The following is a 25,115-nucleotide window of genomic DNA, read 5'->3' on the forward strand; positions in this document are numbered from 1 at the left end:
ACTTTGAACAATACAAAAAGACCAATTACAAGAATTCTTATTTTTTTTTTTTTTTTTAAACTGTTCTACTTAACTATTTTTAACTATGTAATTATTGGTTTTAGTTATTATTTTATGTGTTAATGGTGTGTGACTGGCACTAAATTGGAAGAACTACTGATAACACCACAACACTAATGATGCTATACGATCTGTGTATACTGGGAGGTCTCATTGCTAACTGTGTTAGTTATTATAATAATTATTCTTATTTCTTATTTTTCCGAACGCTATAATAAATTAAAGCTATTTAAAGTTCGCAGTACATGGCACGGTTTTGCTCGTGGTTAGATACGAGTATAACCGAACCCAAACAAAAGTTCCTTAGATCAAATGCATATACATATATGAGTACTATTTCTCAATATTTAACATCTAAAGAGAGTGTCACACCAATACTTTCAAGTTTATATCATTTCAACAAATAAATGTTAACATATCAAACTAAAATACGTTATTTTCCTAAAAGCGATATAAGTAACTTGTATTATTTCCATTTAAGTATAGATAAACATTATTATTACTCGTAGTTAACCTGTCGACTTTCTGAACTACCTACTTGATTTACTGTTGCAATAAATGATAAAAATTTAAAGGAACATTTGATCAAATATTTTAATTATTGAACCTAAACTTGGAGGCATAGGTGAAGCTCTTAATTTCGCCCACTGACCGCTCTCATAATGTCACTCCATAGATACTGTGCGATCGGACGCGCGCGCCACTGCAGCTAAGCTCAAATCAAAGTATGAAAACGCCGGCACTGCGCAAGGTCTGTTTGTGTGCGTGTGCTGATTACCATTAATATTTTACTAACCCTTGGGGTGCTCACACACAGTCATTAATTGTCAATATGTATTTAAAAAAAATACATAAGTTAGCTATTTGAAGATTTCCGGAAAATCTCAGAAATAAAAAAAATATTGAATACAAAGGTCACTTCTGGGGGGCAAGATGAAAATTTAAAAAAAAAACTTTTTAACTGCATCGTGTGATACATCAATCAACCTAACTTGGTAAGAGGGTCGTAAATATATAATAGTTTTCAAGATATTGAAGAAAATAGACCATTTTTCTCCAAAACTACCAAACCTAAAATTTCAAAAAAAATACCGAAGTTAGCTTTCTACTTGAAAATTTCCGGAAAACCTCAAAAATATAAATTTTTTGAATACAAAGGTCACTTCAAAGGGGGGCAAGATGACAATTTCAAAGCCCTCATGGAAATAATACTATTATATCGGGGTACGAGTTTAGGCAATCTTACCCTTCATATTGTCAATGTTATTGACTGTGTATAATATATTCAATAATAGGATTAGTTAATTAAACTTCTGTGTTGTCAACGTTTGAAGGAATGTTCTTATCTGCATCATTCGCAAAATTTTTTATTTTTGTTATATTTTCTCAAAAACTAGCCGTATATTTAATAAATACATCCTACCTGAAAACTAATGGAAAACGTAAGAAACACGTCTGTTTTCTCTGATTTCAATAAAACAAATAATATTTTATTTAGTGTACGTTAAATTAAAAAAAACAAAAAGAAGAATTTTACTATTTTATTTATATGTACTGCTTCGTTACTGGCACAGTGTTATATTGAATTCTGTTGTGTGCAACTAGCTAAAATAAAAGTTTCCACAGAACAGTTCTGAAATTTTAATGGATCCACTGGAACACTGCTAACCGCGAAAACCGATTAGTTAATTAGTTTAGAGTTAACCATAGTTAAACCCGCGGAGGGTTGGTGTACTATAAACAGTAAAGGGTTAAGTGTTTTGTAACTTCGGTTAACTTCTGCTTATACTAATGGAAAACTTTTAACTAAACTAAAGTCGTTCAGTCAACAATGGTTTGTAGTATTTAGTTATAACAATGATGGCCCAGTATAGCTAATATGTAAACATAATAAACATATTTTAGTAAGACTATAGTATTTGTTTATGTTTGAGTGCACCAGATTCGGATAGCCACTGGTATATGAAAAATTCTGTATTTATCTGTATTTAAAATTCTGGTTTTCTATCTCGAAGAACTAAAATAAAGAAAAGGAATAAACAAGTTGTAAACTTATAAATTCAAAGCTATAATATAGACGCTGTGTGTCTGCACGCCCCAGTTTCTCGCAGTGGGCTGAAATATTGACTTGTTTGTGCACCGGCTCCGCTTGATAGCTAACACTACTACTTGAGAGAGTTCAGACCACTTTACTGGGACAAAAGTGAACACCGACATGTTTTAATGCTTAACTGCGACAAGTTAACGTCTAAATAATGTACATTAACTATACATTTTTACCCGGAATTTGAATTTAGAATTAATTCATATTTAACTAGCAGACGCCGCACGTTTTAAGTTTTCCGTTCCCGTAAGAATATTGGGATAAAATACAGCCTAGCACTCGGGGAAGGTGTAGATTCCCAACAGTGAAAGAACTTTTCAAATCAGTTCAGTACTTTTAGAGCCTATTCAATGCAAACAAACAAACAATCAAATCTTTCCTCTTTATTTGAAAATTTGGAGGGCTCTTTTATTATAGTCTAAAGTAAAGGTAGCTGACTTTGAAAGGTGGATTGGGAGGTAGTAGGTTTCATGGAGCTAGAGGGCTTTATACTTGGACGGTTGAGTAACCGGGCCCCTGAAATCTGCTCCCAAAGCCACCGCGGGTTGAACTCCGTAGCTGCGTACCCTAGGTACCCTAGGTCAATTACATATATATATAAGAGAAATGGCTGACAAACGTTCAACTTAATCAAACAACGAAGATCTAGCTATCACAGGTGCCATATCTAATAACAAAGGATTTGAGAGTTATTTTGAAGGGTTATCACGAAACTAAATGACTGGCAACATCATTTCTAATGTATACCGAGGAAAACAAGAACAAATTATGCTCGAGTTGAGGAAAACCACTACGACCAAATTGATAAGTTACCTATTCTCAATCTACGTTTAAAGACATAATAATGGTAAAATAATTAGTATTCGATAAAATTGAGTTTTGTTGTGGACTTCTACTGGAACTGGGCACGCTTGGAAGGCTCATAGCTCTGCTTTTACGTTCACACCTTTAACTATCATTTAACATTTTGTATGATGTAATAAGAAATATTTTGTTGATGATTTAAATAAAACATTTTTTAATAAAATTAGTACGAAAATAAATACTATCTAATAGACACGGTAACAGAGCATCGTACCGGTGTAGTAAAGGGTGCTTACTGTTTATTTGTAAACCACATACATTGATCCATACCAACTAACTGTGTAATAACATGGTGACTGCCTGTACCAACGTCTAGTTATGTAGTTACGATGTGAACTAAAACTTTTAATAGCTTATTTAAAACTTTACAAGTTCGTCGACCGTCTGCTACAGTTATCGGATGATGTGTGTTCTTGACTGTAATGTTATTATAATATACTTAGCCCGCAATTTTACCCGCGTAGGTCGCGTTCCCGTGGGATTATGAGCATAAAATATAATATCCCGCTATCTAAAATATAATCTAGCTTTCCATTGATAAATTAATTTAAAATTGGTCCAGTAGTTTCGGAGATTCAACAAACGACTTAACTCAACTTTTAACTTGCCAAGCTATAGTTAATGTTGTATTTCTCCGAATTCATTAATTTATGCTTTATGTCAAATCACTGTGAAAAAAATTATTTATTGTATTAATAAATATTATTGAATTGGTATTTTTTGGTATAATTGTTAAATTTATTAACAGCGGCAGCAAAGTGTATTTTAGAATGTGTATGTACCAAGTAAGTGTGTTTGGTCTTAATAATTTAGCAGCGAAAGATTTTAGTGATAATAAAATATTAATATTTTAATATTCACATAAACCTACATTACATGTCACAACGCAAGGCACTTAGTATTTGACGTTTGCAATATTAAATTAATTTAATGTTTCACGGAAAATTGTGTTTTCCGCCCGCCCGTCGCTTTGTCGTTTGCGTCACACCCTGTGTCGTGAAATTTGTGATTGTTATTGGTTACGTTGGATGATCGGTGTTATTGGCTGAGTTTATTTACGTAAATTGATATGTTATAAACAGTATTTTTATAACTGAGTCTTTAGATCTATTCTCCGAAGTTTATAGTCATAAGATAATTTATTGTAACGACATGTTTATTGTTGGTATTGTAGGCATATTGACGATCAACTAGGTCACTATTCGTTTTTAATTAACACAAAAATTGAGAAGGAGAAATACTTAAAATAATATTTTGATTCAATTTTCAATGAAAAATTGGAATTTTTTGGAATATCCGCGACGTAAATTCAGTCTAACTGTGACTTGGCCCAAACAGTTACCCGACAAACTTCAATTGGTATCAAAGAAGTCGCAAGACTGCTAGTGCATAAATAAAACTCATTCTGTATTCTATGTTCCTACTTGAGTCCAGAAAAATATATGAGGCCTTTGCTCCTCGTCCTATAAACTCCCATTGAAGTAGTATATAATAATTTGTATGTAACTCCTATCTATAGTTGTATAAGTAGTTGTATCTAGAAGCTTTTGCTCTCGAGAGCAAACAAAGTAATGAATGTCTGGTCGGATAATATTATCTAGTATCTACGCATAAATTTAGATCTTTTGACACGACGACTAGAAAGTATCTAGCTGAATAGACTTCGTTCGAGAATAGTCTTTGCATGTTATAGAAGAAGATTTTAGTGGATTTCTTGGACATGTATTTTTCCGATTATCACATAGTATATTTTGTAAGGAAAACCAACAGCTAATAGGTACAATAATTAATGTAATTTTTTTTAACTAGTAGGATGCCTATTAGTTTTGGGCAAAATTACTATAACTAAATAAAACTAATAAAAAATCGTTAATCAATTCAATGCAAAGCTACATTATCAACGAGAAACGAGCTATATGCATAGTCACATAAGTACTATACCCGTACCATTACAATTAAAAGACTTTGTTTTAAGTTCAATGTTTTTACGTGCTTTATTTTATCTGCTAAGTGTCTGTACAGCTTTCATTTAAATATAAGTACCTACTTATAACATCGCACTTTAGGTAGGTAGTTTTAAAATTTTTAACGCCAGCGTAATTTTTCTAGCTTTTGTGCTTTTGCCAGATCGGATAGAAGTAACTAATTTAAAAGTTTTTAAAACTACAGTTGCCGCGAGTTCGCCAATGCAGATAATTTATCTCATGACGAACGTTTCGTAGATTTCATCTGACAAATATACCTACTTAGGGTGCTTGCGGACGAACTGAACTCTCACAATAGATGTAATAAAATGATCTACCACTACCTTTGTATATAAAAATATTTTTTTTTTTGCAGTCTGTTGCGATTTTTGCATAGAAGTCATCATTTTTAACTGAGTAAACGACGGTTTTATTTTCAATCCGACGTGTTTTTTATTTTTTCACACATAACTTTTCATACCCATAGTACTGTCCTATTTTGATGATTCTTTTTTTTATTTGAAAAAGTACACCTCATAGTTTGTCCCATTTTATTTTGTTGATAAGAGAAATCCTAAAATTAAGTATTTCCTACTTCATTTTAGGATTTACGTATACTTAGTGATTGCAATATTAGTTGATCTCTAAATGTTAAACAATGTAGGTAGATACCAAACTATGACTTAGGTCTTAGACCATAGTTTAACTTCTACGTGGAAGCACTGGATCTCCTTAAATGTGTGGAAATTTAGCTATTAGATAAATTAGAAACTACGGGTAAAGGTACCTACTATTTTTACAAAAACACAAGTGCTACGAACTAAAATCCACCTTCACACAAAAAGTAAAACTATAAGAAATTGTAATGTTATCATCAATTGTAAATTATAATACTGTATGATTTTTTAAAAAGAGCAACTGTTGAGTTTCTTGCCGGTTTCTTCTCAGCAGAATCTGCCTTCCGAACCGGTGGTAGAATCTTTACAAATAGTCAACTGGCGTGTCAAAAGTGTTTGTAAACTGAGCCTACTTGAAATAAATGATTTTTGATTTTGATTTTTTTGATTTTGAAATAACATCGTATGTGCAAAGGCAATAAGCGTGTTGTGTGACTTTCGCCTGTGTTTTCTTTTAATAGAAAACTGTATCTACCTACGATGTCTAAATAATATTCTGTTAAGTAATATTGTATAATATTCTTCTGAATTGAGAATCACCAACTTTTAATAGACGATTTTCTGCTGAAAACCAGCTTTTATTGTGATCGCGTGTGATTGGACTTTTAAAAGTTCAATGTTGTTGGCTTCACTCCATGTATAAAAAGTCTTCTGACCCGTAACATACGACCAGATAAATCTCTTTAGTATTAAAAGACTAATATAGGTATTTATCAGTTTACTTTATTAGATGTTTTTTAATCTCGTGAGATACGTTGAAGTCGCCGAACTTGTCGCGAAAATACACCAAAAACAACAAATTGTGCGTTAAAGATATTTTTTTTTGCATTGGAAACAAGGTAAATGACCCCGTTGAAAGTTGAGAGAACTGTAATAAATTATTTATTTTGCACAATAATTTTGTATTCAAGCAACTGGAACGTAAATCCGAAGCTTTATGGAAATTTCAGAATGTTAAAAGTCAAATATTTTCTTGTAAATTGTATGTAGGTAATCCGTTTTATTGCCTTCTGAAACGAGATATCTTATTTAAGTAAATACTACATTTAATAATATTTTACTAATGGGAAAACGCTTCAATAAAAATATAACTACACTCGACTCCTTATTTTTCGCACAAAAATCTCCACGAGTAGGTACGAAGTCGCGTAGCGGACATCCGCTTATAATGTCAATAAAATAAAATTGAAAATTTAGAAAAGCGCCAGAAGGTCATGAAATTATTATTTACACTCTCGATCAAGTCATGAATATTCTCTTTCAGTGCGCTTTCATGACTCGAGTACATTTGCAGTCATTCAGTTATTCTTCCCCACTTTCACCCTCCAAAACTTTTAAACGGCTGAACCATTTTTTATCAAACATGTCTATATACTCAACACTCGCACATAAGCCACCTGTCATACAAAAAAACTAAATTGAAATCGCTTCATCCGTTCGGCAGCTATGGTGCCACAGACAGACAGACCGACAGGTCAAACTTATAACACCCCTCTTGTTGCGTCGGGGGTTAAAAAGTAAATGTAATAGAAACAGTGATCTAAGTCCATAAAAATGTATAAATACTATACCAGGAAATTGTAATCATGGTAACTGATCGATGTTATTTTACTTCGCGTCTCGCGTTTAGAATAGGTAATCTGTCGTTCCAAATGTATGGTAGAATTGTAATAGAGTATTGTACAGTTTATAAATACACAGTTTTGACTTTTTAAAGGAGTTTTTAAAAAGACTCGAAAGCTTACTCGAAATCAATGATTTTGAATCAATAGTTCAATGTTTAAATTGAATTGTCGTTTTTGTATCATACACCTGATACCGTGGCATTTTGGCCTAGACTATTTGTCTATAGAGTCGAGGACTTTACTTTGCATAATTACATAATTACTTTGCATCTGTTCTGCATCTTGCGACTGATACCACGTGTTAGTGTCATCACGCTCTCCTAAATTTGCCCGTTCTCAACTTTCGTAGAGTGTGACATTGGGGCAAAATAGACCGTTGCGACAGCACCACAAGGCCTCACACTCTAAAGTGTGTCAAACTTTTGTTTTTTTAATATCTTCTTCTTATTCGATCTTTATTACATTTGTTACGGCCACTTAAGCGATCCTTAGTCCTCACTGTCCATTTAACTTTTTGACTTCATATGTTGTCGATATGAAGCCAAAAAGTTAAAATGGCATATTTCGCCCTATCTGTGAGGATACTAATTATCGCTTAAGTGGCCGAGATCCCGACGAGTTATTGAGTGAAATTCTCAATCATTTCAATCGCCACGTCATCGATTATTATCATTGCTGTAAAAAAATATCTAAACTTCGATTCTAAAGTTGATATTGGATGCAATCTAAAGAAGAAGCGCTGCAAACAGACACTTGACGCTAATACTTTCAGCAGATTTGGATAGAAGTGCATTAAGCATCTATTGAAATACAAGTCCGTAATGAGAACTCTTACGTATTCTAGTTCAGCCATAAGGAGAAATTGCTCTCACTGAGGACACAACTTCAGCCGCTCTAGCCATGTTTATCGATTCTCTTTCTAAAATCGCGTCGAAAATTAAAAAAATAGCATAGTATGTCCGCTTTATAGGTTAAGTGATTACGTGACCTATCGATGCCATTTCCACACATTTTGTAACTTAACGAACGTTAACGATTGTAGAAAAAGAAACGCTTTCTACAGTCGTTATATGTATGGCTAGAGCGGCAGGCCTAAAGATTGTATAGGAAGACTACTGTTTAGTTACCGCTGCGATGTTTACCTCATCTCTAAACGTAGCTGATGTCATGATTGCGGTTATTTTTCATCATATTAATTTGCGTGCGTCACATTGTTGCGTTAAATAGAGTGAGAAGCTCTTCAGTGCCAAAGCCCTGTTGCCGCCTGACGCCTTAACGAACGTAAAGAACTGAAGTGACGATGGTATCCTTGGTAACAGATGCAGAAGTAGGGTTGCCTCCTTTTTGATACGTTACGGCCGTTATCAACTTAGTCGTCAACCATTAATCATTTCCACATCTAATCTATCTATGGACATATATGGTTAATTAGTAGGCTGATTATTGATTAATCAGCGTGTTATCGACTGAATAGTGTGGCCATAAATGCTAATAGATGTATAGATAAATTAAGGAACATTTTGATGGCCCGATGACTCAGTTGATAACGACCGTCCTGTAAGTAGCCTTACAGCGATTGAGATAAATTGTGTAAATAATATTTTTCCGAAACAGAGCAATATAGACTAGTGATTGTATCGGTTAGAATCGTTGACGATAAAGTGATCGAAGTGATCTATGAGGAGCGGCGCATTGCATGGCACTGGACTTATACCTAGTATTGCACGTACTGTAACGATGTCTAATTGGTTATAATTTACACCAAGATGCTAACTGTAGGCGGAAGTAGCAGACGTTTTTCCGTCAACTATTAATTTGTATATTTTGTTTTGAATTTTAATGAAGCCTCCTTCTCTTAGGCGAAGCTGTTAACACGATACGACAAAAGTCTCGGATTTGATACCCGACCTCTGAATCGTAACCTACTGAGAAACTAATAGACTATCATTATTATGAATAATGTATGACGTATGTATATCATGTTCATTTATATTGGTGGCGGATGTTTGAGAATGCCTCGCCACTTATATTATTGTAAGCAATTATTCAGTACAGAATTAACTGTAACTAAATCTTGACTGAAATAGCGTGCCACCGCCACCGCCGGCTCGCTGTGCGCCCCACTGACCTGCCTGCGTCGGTTTTAAATAGTGCGTGCGCGCACAACCCTCCCCCGCGCACGCCGCGCACTATTGGCAGCTGTCGATCGCATCGGGGAAATGACACGGTTATGGGGGAAAGTCTTGGCTCAAGGCTGAAAGAAAATTGTGAAAATAAAAATACATTTTCTTTGACGTGACAGCCCTAGTTCTTTATTTATTTGGAAATTTGATAAACTCTACATATATAAAATTGTGAACTTATTGTTCTGATCACACTACTGGCAAAGACTAACGTTTATGGTAGGATGCTCCATTAGAATCAGTCAGCGTGTAAATTATACCACTTTCAACAAAGCGTGTGCTGGGCGCTGGTTAATAAACTATCTATTTTAGCGCCTAATTTGAAAGTGGTAGTGGAAAAATTTGCCAAACAGGCAATTTATAAAACTAAGTATGAAAAGAACAAAAACAAATAATTTTTAAATCAGAGCAGTAATCTCGAAGACATCTTCAAATACATAAAAAGTGACCTCCTTTTTTGAAATCTGTTAAAAAACACTAGTGATTCTAACTACACATAAACTGCACAAACACTCGACTACAAGTTTTACGCCAAAAAACAAAAACGCCATATTTCAACTGCAAAGCTTAAAGAGCAAGGTCAAAACGAAAAGCTTCAGATTTGGTATAAACTAAAAACACCGCCCGCCAAAGAAGACGTTAACGTTTTTTCTTTCAATCGAAAAAAATAAAAAATACGAACCCACTAGTGTATCTCGATAATGCGGCGAGGGGAAACTTGACCTGAAACCACGACGGACATGTTGAGATAAATTTTAATTTTCTCTCGCGCGGGCAGATCAAACGGCAAGGTCGACGGGAAATATAAAGCTGTACATGATGAATGTCTGAAATGACAATGCAAATTTTGCGTATGGAACTTTTTTAAAGTGCGCACCACACTGTCCGTTTATATTTTCCCTTTTTTTCAAAGACAAATCCGACGAAGTGTTAGATTCTCTGGGCAGAACGTTTTTTACTAATCCGGTGTTAGTGTTGTATGTTTTTATCGGCTCCTGAGAAAAAAAGTTGTCTGTTGCTTCAGGGTCTTTGTGGAGTTAAATTATGTATCGCAGAAACGACACCTAGACCCTGCTAATCATTGATTCAGGCGCTTTTATCCGACTACGGGGTCTAACGTTGCTTTATCGCCTTTAATGTTAGTAGAGTTGTAATGCTTTTGTAACTGCAGTTCGCCAATAAGGAAAACTTCACATGGCAAATAGAGTTTTAGGAGCCGTTACTAGAATGGCGACACTACATCGGAAGTGCAAGGTTGCATTGCACATTAAACATAGGGAGGCGCTGGATACATGTGGTTCAAAACTGCGATATTTCCAAATCCTTGCAGGGTCTATGTCCAGCAGTTCTCGCCTCTGATCATGATAATGCACGAGACATCGTTGTCATCTGCGACTACTCGGTGGTTTCCGTGGCAACCAGTGGACGATTGCCACATAGCAAAGGATTTTCTTGTCAGTGTGCACAAGCGGATAAAGGAGTCCTCCTCATCTCTTGTCATCCAGTGTGCGTCTGCCATTACGCAGGACATCTGCGTGTTCTGTCTTTGATTAATAGTAATAAAACAACAATGCAAGATGCTGTCCGCGGGCACCGCGTTGGCCGACAGCCAGCTCCGGCGCGATTAATTCCCCCGGTCTGTGAACCCCTCGCACCAGGAATTGAACTCGAATCATCGGGGTGGGCGGACGGGAGACCGTTCGGAGTGTTTCAACCTACTACCAGCACAAATACTAATGATATGTGAAACATGGTCGAAACTGACTTTAATGTTATTCTATAATTCTATATTCAACGACCTAACCTCAGAAACCAGGATTGTTAGTGCTACGTTTCCAACGAAATTCGTCACTGGCCGAACTATGTTTAGCTTTTCTTTTCTGTGAAACATGAATCTAATATATTCTCAAGATAATAACAAATACGAGAGAATAACGAATGCTCCAACGGATAGAGATCCCAAAACAAGGAATGGGATCTCAGCATTGAGTTCGGTCCCGTAACGTATTGAACTTATTGAGATTGCGTATAGTTTTAAACAAAGAAAATCCTTGACATTTCGTGCTGAGTCTTCGAGTTCGACTTTTGTCTCCGAAGATGTTCATAATATTTAGATGAGACCAACTTAACACTTAATAGAGGCATATAAAAATTATCTTTCGATCAAATAAATAAAAAATCTTATATGTAGATTGTAGGTATTTCGTATTTAGTAATTTGATGGACCATAAAGTTGAAGAGTGCTAGTAAACATACTTTAAATAAACAAACATACATCCATTAGTTCATTGCACTCTGTGTCAGTGATGATGAAGCGCTTATAGTCGGGAGGGACGGAAGTAATGTCTCAACTCTCCCGCCGACCTGTCAGTGTCACTGTCAGTGTCACTGACCGGTTGCCTCGCCTGAACAATGACACTAACGATTTATTGACCTATAAAATTAAAATGCTTCTACTGAATTAAAAACATTTTGTTTGTGTGCAGCTAGTTTAAGTAGGTAAAATATTTTTATATAGATACTATTCAAATGTTTTTGCATCAACGCGACGTCGGCGTGTGTGTCGATTTTTCATGTAAAACTTTTTGAAGTAGGTATAATATTCTTTGGAAAGTGTTCACAGGTAATCCAGGTCTTATTTCTTCTCCTTCCCCTTTAACCACAGACCAGCAAGACGCCGCGAACAGAGACATCCTTACGTTATGAATATCCAGGCAACTCGTACTAAACGAATTACGTCTACTTTTCGCATGCAAATCTTTGCATAGCTCTTCCAACGTCTGTGTCTCCGGCCACCTACAATTTAAATACCTTCAAGGTAAGAATGAATAGGCATTCTCTATTTCAGTAGTAGTTTAGGCGTAGGCAAGCGCGCTCCAACTTAGATCGTATTACTGCTTTCCATCTGGCTATTACTTTAGTCTTCTTCGTCTTACCCCTCAGTAAGACGAACAATGCCTCGACCGAACCGAACCCCACAGAGTATGGGACCTCTCCCACACTATGTGGGGTTCGGTCCGGTCGAGGCATGCACCTCCAGTTTCAGTTACGTGTATTTTCTAAAAATTAAATAGCTCGTGTCTCAAAAGGTGAAGGAAAAACTCTTAATTCTCTACGTGTATGAATTCGGTCTATCCGCATTGGGCCAGCGTGGTAGACTAAAGCCTAAACCCTCTCACTCTGAGAGGTGACTCGTGCTCAACAGTGAGCCGTGAAATGATAGTAATAATTGTGAGACGAATATCTTAGCATTCCATGGATTCACCGTGCAGGTGCCGGGTCCATCGCGTGGTAGAGAGAAAAACACCGAGCAAAGTCCAGGACTTGTGACTACTGGATGTAGGGTTAAGGAATTCCTTGACGATCGATCAACACTCCCCTTCTCTGCTCGTGTTGTTCTCCCTACCTATCCAAATTTGGTAAGATCCTATTAGAGCAGCTTTGGATACTCGTTCTAATATGGAACTAGCTGCACTTCTAGAAAGGCCAAGGTCTTTAAGCAAGTTATAGAGAGATTTTGCTGGTAATCCTCTCGCACCTACTTCTACGGCGTACAGACTAATTACATAGCCATTTTTAGTTAGTTCATTTGTTAGGTCATAATATTTATTCACTTTTAAACTGTGGTCCTTCAGAATGTTAGTCTCCCACGGCACAGTAAGCTCTACAAGTACTATTCGCTTTGTTTGTTTGGACAAAAGTATAGTAATGTAGTAGTGTAGTAGTGATGTACAGTCGTGTATCGCGAGACGTGGTGCCTATTTGATCGATCTGCAGCGGTTGCCTGAATATAAAAACGCCGCGAAGGTCAGGTGCCGCGCGCTGGCGAGTGGCGACAACACTGTCGCCGATATTTTTAGCTTTCTCTTTTACTCACTTTTTTGAGGGATTTTTTTCTATTCACTCGGTATAAACGGTTTTTCCTTGTGAAAAGGCTTTGCCGGCTGCAATATTGACCGCGTGGTAGTGGGACGTTGTATCTCGATGAAATGGACATTCTATCTCGTATGTCATTGCAACCGGTATGTACATCAAATTAATAAAAACCGTGTTTTTTTAATTACAAAATCGCTTTGGTAGATCCAGAGATTACCCCCCACAATACCACAAACTTACCTCTTTATAATATTAGTATGGATCTACTGAACCGATTTTCAAAATTCTTTTACACTAGAAAGCCACGTTATTTGTGAGTGTGAATACGGGGATAAAATATAGCCTATGTCTATATTTTATTCCCGTATTCTCACGGGAATAGAAACTACGAAGCCTATATGCTGCTCAATAAATATTCCTATCTACCACTGAAAGACCCGCTAAAATCGGTTCAACCGACAAAATTATTAGCCCAGACAAGCAAACAGACAAAATTTAAAAAAGCTTAGTTGTGTTTTGGTACTCCTAACATTACCTCTGCGTGATCGAATCAGAAATGAGGAGATCCGCAGAAGAACCAATGTCACCGACATAGCTCAACGAGTTACGAAGCTGAAGTGGCAATGGGCGGGGCACATAGTTCGAAGAGCCGATGGACGTTGGGGTCCCAAAGTGCTGGAATGGCGACCCCGCACTAGTAAGCGTAGTGTTGGTCGACCCCCCACCAGGTGGACTGACGACATCAAGCGAGTCGCAGGGATTCGCTGGTTACAGGTGGCTCAGTATCGTGATGTTTGGGAGTCCCTACAAAAGGCCTATGTCCTGCAGTGGACGTCCATCGGCTGATATGATGATGATGATGATGTGTTTTGGTATCGTGTAAATAACTGTAAGCACTTGGTAAAACTGAATAATTTTGAAATCACAAACAGACACTTCAATTTTATTTAAACGTATTGATACAGATTTATTTGGAATAACTTATAAAAGATTTACGGCGCTGTTTTATATAAATTGCGCAATAAATGGTTTCGTTTTAAAACTATAAACCGGATCATGCATTGCCGATCATTTATTATTAAACGCACATGTTTATTAGGTTTACATAGATACATAAAAACACCATTTCAATATATGTATTATACTGTTGGCTGTGTCCGCAATTTCTGTTGCTAGTATCAGAAAAGGTTTATGTTTCCTATCCGCGCCTCACAAAATTTGCATTTGAATATTACGACATCGACCCAAGATGACACAGTTCGCTAGATTTTATCACCTTAAGGTACCATTTGAGCGTGGCGACTTCACACATCACTACTACACAAAAGTAAGTCTCCTGTCGCAACGGGTGGCTTGAACGCTATAAACTCGAAAACTAATAAATAGATTTTCGTGTGTTTTTTACAATAGAAGAAGTTCACGAGGGATACTATAATCTAAAATACTCTTTAAAATAAGTAAATAATCTAAAATACTCTTTACGGTTTTATCTAAATTGGCTGAAGTATACCTAACAATTGTCGGCCTGCTTTTTCGAATGATAGATATCGAAAATAATTGCGTTGCTCTGCGAAGTTTTGCTCTGTTACATGCGATTGTTGTCATCTTAACATCAGATGTGGCATCGATTTTTATTTAATATTTCGTTTGGTTGGTTTGGTTTGGTTATGTTAATCAGGTTAAAATACAATATAATCATGAATATCACTTACCTACGTCGGTAACCGAGTCAACCCAGTCAGTATGTGGTTATTCAAGTAATTTATTTTCTACTGATAAAATAATTTTATTGAACTAGTAATTAAATATTTGGGTAGAAAAGGACGTCTAGCTTTTGCAGACCTCCTAGCCTTCTCTAAATCGACATCAGGATACTCTTTAGTGTACGTGCCTAAGTCTCCGCCGACACGACAATCGCCACATACAATGTTTGCGTTCACGCAACGACACCTTAACCGAGGGAACAAAGCGGAATGGTGCCAAAGTTTGATTTTCCCTGATAAACCGGCGGCGAGATGTGGCGTAACAAAAGTGTTTCCTTGGCATTGACCGACACTCCGATCTAATAAACTCGTAAACTTTCATGTTTCCCGTAATACACTGCTTTTTAAAAGCTAGAGTATAAACATTCAACGTTCATTATATTCTTGGTGCTCCATATAGGTTTAATTTTTTTTACCACTTTACTAACCACCTTTGGGTTATAATAATGTGAAAACAAAATTCAAATTCAAAAGGAACATTTTGTAGGTCCGTGCCAATATGGCAGAACGTAACTATAGTAATTATTGTTCTCACTTTATGTTTGAACTCTACATAGATAGTGTGAAGTTTCATAGTTTAAGATTTTCCTTTTTGAGAACCGAATCAAAATTATGCAAAAGATTGCCTGGGTTTTCCGAGTTGTTTTCTCAGTAAATTTTCCACTGAATTTCATACTAATGAAAGATGTTTTCAAATAATTGTGATTTAAATACATCAGCATACTGTCTATAAATATATTTTTAAAGAAAGTGTATCCTTATCAAAATACCCATTTATTCAAACAATGTATTAATTTGATATCGATGTTGTATACAAGTACATAACTGTATCAATATCAGCAGCGTTATCCCAGAATAAATTGCATACTAAGGGATAATGATGTGAAAGTTAATTTAATTAATTAATTTGTTAATTACTTCATACAGTTTAGCACTTTCAAGATCATACAATTACGTGTTTTTCTAATAGAGTAGGTACCTATCTACTCGACCAGTCCACAGTCAGTTGTTTTAAATAAAATGACTTTGTTTGCCTGACTTACTTTACGTAATTAATGTTACCAGTAGAAATTGAACTTGCGATCTCTCGGATTTCTGTCTACCAAAGTTAGCCCTTATTCGCACGAAAGTTTTTTTAACGGACGTTAAAAAAGCATTACCAAGTTCACACGACAGCGTTTTTTAAGACACGACGCTTTTTTTATACTATATTTGAATGCTTTTTTACGCTCCGTTAAAATACTCCCGCAAATGAGGGCTAAAAGTTAATGCAGATGATTCGCCTACTATGTTTCATCTAATGAATTAATCGCTCGCTTTGATGTTTAGTTGATCTCTGACTTTTATGTTACGAATTAATTTTAAATTTACATGTTTTCTGTATTATCGTTGTTGTTCTGTTCTGTGGTAGTTTTTCATTTTATTACGCAAAATTTTGACATATGCAGTAGGTAAATTTATGTTCATAGGATTGAAAGTTTGCCAAAAGTCAAAAGTTTATGAGTGTAAAGCATTATGCCTTATAGTCTACTTACTTTTGTTCTAGTCTAGTCACTTTTGTTCGTTTTTCACATTCAATGTATTTTTTTTCAGGTAAGCGGATACATACCTACTCAATACAGTAAGTTATTAGACATACAAAATGTATCTACTGATTGGAAATGTAAGAAAAGTATATTATAATGACATTTATCGCTTTGACTGTTCAAAATCATCGAAGGGGATAGAATGTAATGTACCTTTTACCCAGATTTTTTTCAGATGTTAGTCAGGACTTGCAGGTAGTGTTTGTTATTGTATTTTCTATTCGTAATATTTGCATATGAACCATCATGCCATCGAAACAGCTTTTGATTTTCCAATTCCCAATTTACTATAAAAAACTTGTAAAATAAAAAGCGTTTTCCTTTTGGAGGCCATTTGTGAGCCACGTTTGTAAACAAGTAAACTGCTCATGAAGAAAATGAATACACGGTTACGTTTATGTTAATCTGGACCTAACAATGGCGTTCAACTCGTGCGTTTGCTCGTGACATGCAACCCTTGCATCCAAATAGTTAGTTGCCACCAGGACGACTTTGAGAACTGAACTGACGATAGTTTTTATCGTCTATGTTGTGGAATGCTCTATCAACGTTCGTACATGAGTTGTGCAACTTCGTAACAAGAGTTAAATAGCTATCTTTTAGCTTAGCAATTCCTAACTGAGACCTTTGGGTCACCACTTATTTAGGGTGAATTTTTAACAGTGAAAGCCAACCCAATAAAATGTTATATAAAAAATTGCCATGAATTCACATAATTATTTGGTTTTGCCACTCTAAGAAATTATCTATAAAGTCTGGAGTTGAGTAGATGTTAAAGGTGCTCTAAAGGGATGCTATGGGGATGTCTTCCTCTTTGTTCAAGCACGTTAACCGGTGGTTATCATTAAGGTAATAGTGATTATCCATCGTATAAGGAGTGACGTGTTCAGTCTAAGCTCCAAATAGGCCTACCATGCAACCCACGACATTATCTCGTGGAGACGAATCGATCTATAGCCGAACCGGGATTGTCACTCTCTTTCGTTGCGATGGAATGGAAGAGACCGACATTTCCGATTCGCTTGTCACCAGCTATGTCGTGGCGTGTTAGGCGTATTGAGCCTCGCAGTGGGCCATTAAAACTAGACAGACGTATGTACTGATGTATATAATACAGCGCACACGGTGGTGTGTGGCGTGTGAAGCGGGTCAAGCGCAATTACCGGCAAGCGGCGAGCGGCTCTCGGCCTGGGCTCGCTCACCGCCGCGTGTTTGAGCCACTCCAGCCGTCAATGCCTTTGAGCAAGTGGGTCGCCTATTTATACACAGCTCCACTTTACACTTAACCGCTTCTAATTTAAGTCTCGGTTTTTATACTCACTGTACATCGCCTATGTAAGCGCTGCTTTACGCAGGTTTGTGTTCGTTTACCTGAGATATACCTAGGCGTTAAACCCATCAGCGCATTTTGACGGCCCGCTTGAGTGCAAGGACTCCCTCCGTGTAGGTGAGGGGATAGGGAGCTTACACTCACCATGCTTCTTCAATGCGGTTTGGTGAGCGAACGGGCGGGCGTTAAAACAGCACCAAACTATGTTTATTGCTACTCTTCATATAGAAGGCCCTGTCTTCTACATAAGGAGTAGATTTGATGCTTATTTTCAGTGTGGATTGGCAGGCTTTTAGTTATAACGTTTACTGTGTCACGATTACTATCAGACATCGATAATGACCGTGACGGATGGCTTACAGTAGGTACTCTTTGTAATACGGGGCCAAAAGTTTCTAATAGTAAAGGAATACTGAGTATTTGTCGAGCGACTCAAACTCAGTACCTAATCATCCGAAGGCAGGCGGCTTACCACTGGACAATGAGGCAGTCAACGACATTTGCTAATTAGTTTTTAATGGTACTAGGCTTAGAATTTGTAAGACAGACATTATTTAACACGTGTGCCGCTGATCTAAATGCATTATTTCATTTTAAAATGCCTTTATTTTACGTAGGTAAGTCAAAGTATTCGTAACTATATAAAATTGCGTCCACTGATCCGCATCGTACGTCCGTAATATTAGAAAATTAGAAATCCGTTGAATGATGCGATGCGTCCGATAAGTACGATGCGGATATGTGGACGCCCACCATTATTGTCGTACTACATCTCTATGAAAATAGCCGCTAAACAATAACGTTGCACCAGCAGTTAGCACGAAACATGTCCAGCCGGTTTCCGCCCATCGGCCCACAAGCCGCACGGTAACCGGCCGCTGAAAATAAAACCGCACGCGGCAGCGCCCTTGTGGTATTGGGGCTCCGCTATTTTAGATGCACCCGCGTTTCCGACGATTAGCACGCGCGCTAGTTTAGTTAAATTCTAAATAAACATTTTAGTCAAATTCAAAATCGTTTTATTTTCTAACTAGACTCGCTAGTTAGAAACTAAACTATTTTAAAACTCGCGACTTCGGTTGCTAGGAAATGAGTGTGAAATTTCAATTGAATTTAAGATTTTCCATTTTTGCTGTTCATTTTAATATCTTGTATAATATTTAAGTTATTCAAAATTTATAAGGTTAGCTTTTGCAAGCCTTATAGTTTGTGCCGGTTTTTGTGAAACGATTTGGATGAAATTTCTAGTGCGTCACCAGCCAAACATACAGCTTGTAGACCAGAATCTCAAATGTTACCACCGAGATTCTGGCTTTCGGATCTATACCCGTAGGAGGATGCGGGGTTAAGTAAACAAAAAAAACACTTTTACAGTAATCACCGGTATTTGGCTTCTATATTTTTAGATGAACCTTTTTTTTTTACAATATAAAAGTAATGCTAAACCCTTGAGAAACCCTAAAAGGACAAAATATTAATGGGTTAAATTACATAAAAAAACCAGGTTTCCTAAATGTTAAGTTACTTTGTACATACTTTGTAAATAAACAGTGGTTATCTCAAATATTTGTTTTATTATACCAATCCTTGGGGATTAGATGGTGTCGATATAGCGTTTGGATTTTTGTTGACCAAACCACTGCCACGGCTAGGTATTTAAAGTGGGTCCGTCGAACAACGCACTAGAAGTTATGAATTCACATCGCTACCAGCCAAATCCACAAGGATGATTCCATTTAAGTTCGCTTAGCAATTACACACGTTTATACTAAAGGGACAACAAACACGTTGCATTTTAAACACTCACGAAAGAGGTCTAGTTATCTCTAAATCTTATTGTAATCTGAACGGTATATCCGAATCACCACCAACAATTAATGTAACGCATCCTTTTAAAAAAACAATATATAAAAATAGAAGTTTTAGCATGACTCCATTTAACAAAAGAAAGAATAGGTACGACCTGACGTTTATGATGGAAGCTGACACCACGCGGTCGCTGACCTTGCTGTTGCATTCATCCGTCCGTCATTTTGTCTGGCGGCCAGCGAACCTCCAAGATTTACGCCGCTAACAGCATGCTACTCGACGCGTGCAAATGATTAAATGTAATAGTCAACTCAGGTTCCATAAAAATGTTCCAAGAATGACCAAAGGTTTCAGAACCGGCGTTTCAAATGTCTACAACCAATCTACGTTTCTACATAATAACGTGGTTGTATTAAGAAGAAGTGTGATTACATTAGGTCACGTATATAGGTTAGGTTAAGTTCAGAATATATTACATTCCCATCCTGTAACAAAATACGGAGGTTAGCACATGTCACTAAAGTTTGACCTACGCCGGACAAAGAAAAAAACAATTTCAACCGAGTACCTTAAAAGGATATCCCGCCCTAGTTCCCAGTAGGTAGCCATCTTAACATCTCACGGGAAATTTTTATGGTTGACCGGAACTGCAAGAATTTGTCTCTTTAGCACAACAAAATTCGATAATCACGAATGCTAACCAAATATAAATTCGAGTCTTACCAAGTATCTTACATCACTGCCTCTAAGTAAATTTAATGTTTTGGAAAGTCAACTACATGTCTCCAAGTTTCAGCCAGCCAAAAGAAAAAACTCGAACGTGCCCGAGTATATAACGAGAAGATAACGGGACTTTCTTCATAAAAAACCTCACCAATAGCAAAGCTATAAAGTTACCGATTCATCTTTCTTACAGAGTACAATCAACAAATTGCACAGATAATATGTGACATTTGTTTTTAAAGTCGGTTTCGGATTCCATACCTTTCGTTACTTGTGGAATACCTCTAACCATATATTAAGTCTATATACAGATTATAAAGCTCCAACTACTTGTCCATATTTATTTGTCTGAGCACTTTAATATAAGCGCCATCTAGCAGCGAACCTCGTAATCTCTACGACATTCATCGATGTCGCTGCCTTTCGAAACAAACCTAGAGATTCCAAATTTGACCACCCAAAATTAAAATCCACGACGTTACAATACCCCCCAAAATAGTAGAAGTTTTTTGCTACCAAAAAACTTTCGCTGCCCTCAGCGCTCTAAGAAGCAATCATCTGTAACGACGTTATAAAAAAAAAAAAAAACACTCTATGCTAACACTGATAATGGAATAAAACACTCATCTAAACTACATAAAGAAAATATAAGTAAAAGAAAAAAAAAATATATATACCTAAATACCGATGATACCTAAAATTAAACTATAACTAACGTTGATGTAGATACTTGTTCCGGTTTCCCTTTGCTGTAACAAAAATGCCTGGTTCTATTTTACATCTTGAATTTATACTCTCATAAAATAATAGCAAACATAATAACTCTATCTATTTTTGCTCGTCGGCAACTAATAACAATAATTTCCGGCTACCTATTATAATGTTAGGTTCAATCACCTAAATTATTCACTATCTTCTTTAAACTACGCCCACCTAACTCTATAAGAAATTCTAAAACTAAACAACACTACTGGAGAATAACTTATGAAAATATCATAAACGATCTTGTTGCTTCATGCAGCTTGATCTAACACAGCCTATTTCAAACTGTAATACATGTTATCACTATACCATATACCAACATGGGACTGAGTCTCCATGTGAAATGAGTTCATATGACTCCATAATAAATGCCCAGAGTCTGGGAATAATTCCTAGCACAACGATTGCTAACAGATCTCTGGGAACAAAGCGTCTCTGTGTTAAACACAGCACAGTAAATATCTCACGAACTATATTTTGTTCATAGCGTGATAATAATATTTCTCTAATCACCTTTCAGGAATTTCCGACTAACCCAATCCAACTTGATCCATCCATTTCTAATACACACCTACCTCATCATTTATACTGACCTTTCATTCATCACTCTATCAAACTGTAGTAACCTATTTGTATTTATAAGTGTACTTTACCATTCTTCTTGTACAAACTATAAGGCTTGCAGTGGCCCCACGTTGGGCGCCACTGCAAGCCTTATAGTTTGTGCCGGTTTTTGTGAAACGATTTGGATGAAATTTCTAGTGCGTCACCAGCCAAACATACAGCTTGTAGACCAGAATCTCAAATGTTACCACCGAGATTCTGGCTTTCGGATCTATACCCGTAGGAGGATGCGGGGTTAAGTAAACAAAAAAAACACTTTTACAGTAATCACCGGTATTTGGCTTCTATATTTTTAGATGAACCTTTTTTTTTTACAATATAAAAGTAATGCTAAACCCTTGAGAAACCCTAAAAGGACAAAATATTAATGGGTTAAATTACATAAAAAAACCAGGTTTCCTAAATGTTAAGTTACTTTGTACATACTTTGTAAATAAACAGTGGTTATCTCAAATATTTGTTTTATTATACCAATCCTTGGGGATTAGATGGTGTCGATATAGCGTTTGGATTTTTGTTGACCAAACCACTGCCACGGCTAGGTATTTAAAGTGGGTCCGTCGAACAACGCACTAGAAGTTATGAATTCACATCGCTACCAGCCAAATCCACAAGGATGATTCCATTTAAGTTCGCTTAGCAATTACACACGTTTATACTAAAGGGACAACAAACACGTTGCATTTTAAACACTCACGAAAGAGGTCTAGTTATCTCTAAATCTTATTGTAATCTGAACGGTATATCCGAATCACCACCAACAATTAATGTAACGCATCCTTTTAAAAAAACAATATATAAAAATAGAAGTTTTAGCATGACTCCATTTAACAAAAGAAAGAATAGGTACGACCTGACGTTTATGATGGAAGCTGACACCACGCGGTCGCTGACCTTGCTGTTGCATTCATCCGTCCGTCATTTTGTCTGGCGGCCAGCGAACCTCCAAGATTTACGCCGCTAACAGCATGCTACTCGACGCGTGCAAATGATTAAATGTAATAGTCAACTCAGGTTCCATAAAAATGTTCCAAGAATGACCAAAGGTTTCAGAACCGGCGTTTCAAATGTCTACAACCAATCTACGTTTCTACATAATAACGTGGTTGTATTAAGAAGAAGTGTGATTACATTAGGTCACGTATATAGGTTAGGTTAAGTTCAGAATATATTACATTCCCATCCTGTAACAAAATACGGAGGTTAGCACATGTCACTAAAGTTTGACCTACGCCGGACAAAGAAAAAAACAATTTCAACCGAGTACCTTAAAAGGATATCCCGCCCTAGTTCCCAGTAGGTAGCCATCTTAACATCTCACGGGAAATTTTTATGGTTGACCGGAACTGCAAGAATTTGTCTCTTTAGCACAACAAAATTCGATAATCACGAATGCTAACCAAATATAAATTCGAGTCTTACCAAGTATCTTACATCACTGCCTCTAAGTAAATTTAATGTTTTGGAAAGTCAACTACATGTCTCCAAGTTTCAGCCAGCCAAAAGAAAAAACTCGAACGTGCCCGAGTATATAACGAGAAGATAACGGGACTTTCTTCATAAAAAACCTCACCAATAGCAAAGCTATAAAGTTACCGATTCATCTTTCTTACAGAGTACAATCAACAAATTGCACAGATAATATGTGACATTTGTTTTTAAAGTCGGTTTCGGATTCCATACCTTTCGTTACTTGTGGAATACCTCTAACCATATATTAAGTCTATATACAGATTATAAAGCTCCAACTACTTGTCCATATTTATTTGTCTGAGCACTTTAATATAAGCGCCATCTAGCAGCGAACCTCGTAATCTCTACGACATTCATCGATGTCGCTGCCTTTCGAAACAAACCTAGAGATTCCAAATTTGACCACCCAAAATTAAAATCCACGACGTTACACTTTGTGGCAAAATTGTTTACGTCTAATGGATGCCCATCTATTAGATGTAAACAATTTTGCTCTATGGACTGAAATATGAAAACATGATAGAAACAGCACATTATTGCAACTAAATAACGTATTAAATTTACAGAAATAAGAAACAGTTGCTCGTAACTCTGTTCTTTAGAAACAGCAACTTTGGTATTCACTTTAAATCAAATCAAAAATCATTTATTTCAAGTAGGCTCAGTTTACAAGCACTTTTGACTATTTGTAAAGACGTCAGTTGACTATTTGTAAAGATTCTACCACCGGTTCGGAAGACAGGTTCTGCTGAGAAGATACCGGCAAGAAACTCAACAGTTGCTCTTTTGAAATGAAAAAGTCATACAGTATTATAATTTACAATTGATAACAATTACAATTTCTTATAGTTTTACTTCCTGTGTGAAGGTGGAAGCTGATCCAACGGCCTCCAAGCATCTTTATCATTAAGGAACTGATCAATGTTGTAGTAACCTCTAATAAGTAAATGTTTTTTAACACATTGCTTAAAGCTATGCATTGGCAGGTCCATCACAGTCTTGGGGATCTTATTATAGAAGAGTACACCCAAACCCACAAAAGATTTTTTAACTCTTTGGAGACGATATGCAGAAATAACTAACTAATGCCCGTGTCTAGTAAGTACAAATTAATATTTTGTCTTACATATACTATACTGTTATATATAATATATTGTCAGGCTACTGTTGGTATACCTATTTCTTTAAACTTTTGACGAAGGGACTCGCGTGATTTTAATTGATATATTGCTCGAATTGCTCTTGTTTGAAGTACAAATATAGATTGTATATCAGCAGCCTTGCCCCACAATAAAATACCGTAAGACATTACGCTGTTAAAGTATAAGATTTAGAGAATTATTTGTCTACAAATTTCATGTCAAAGTATTTTCGTGATTCCGTTTACCAATCCCATAAATGATACATCTATAGCTTGGCAAATTCGCTCATAACACTTCAAATCGTCCGCGCGGGCCGGGGGGCGTGTAGCGATGAATGAAAAACCCCCGACTGATGCACCGCTTCCCCGCACGCACAATTTCACACCCGCGCAGTCTTCCCCCCGTCGCCTGCTTATCATGGGAGTGTCATCAACGAACTCGCCAGACTATACCAAAGTGTATTCCGACATTACTTTACATGATTGTGTACTCTTAGCATACTGCACGTGTAGTGACGTGTCAATCTCTTTGATTAAAGTCGCTTCTGTGT

The 25,115-nt window shown here is 36.5% G+C and overlaps 1 protein-coding gene and 2 long non-coding RNA genes across 3 annotated transcripts in view; 1 reads left to right on the forward strand and 2 right to left on the reverse strand.

The window, feature by feature from the left end:
- Window positions 1–25,115, forward strand: part of LOC112052803 (E3 ubiquitin-protein ligase ZNRF1) — a 113,733-nt gene that overhangs the window by 7,466 nt on the left and 81,152 nt on the right. The window lies entirely within an intron of this gene.
- On the reverse strand, window positions 19,399–20,624 carry LOC128198784 (uncharacterized). The gene is made up of 2 exons (XR_008251489.1): window positions 20,410–20,624; window positions 19,399–20,326 (listed from the first exon to the last, which is right to left on the reverse strand). It is a non-coding gene; the product is annotated as an uncharacterized LOC128198784 (long non-coding RNA).
- LOC128198785 (uncharacterized) lies at window positions 22,207–23,432 on the reverse strand. The gene is made up of 2 exons (XR_008251490.1): window positions 23,218–23,432; window positions 22,207–23,134 (listed from the first exon to the last, which is right to left on the reverse strand). It is a non-coding gene; the product is annotated as an uncharacterized LOC128198785 (long non-coding RNA).

This window comes from Bicyclus anynana, chromosome 15, assembly GCF_947172395.1.
Source record: "Bicyclus anynana chromosome 15, ilBicAnyn1.1, whole genome shotgun sequence".
NCBI lineage: Eukaryota > Metazoa > Arthropoda > Insecta > Lepidoptera > Nymphalidae > Bicyclus > Bicyclus anynana.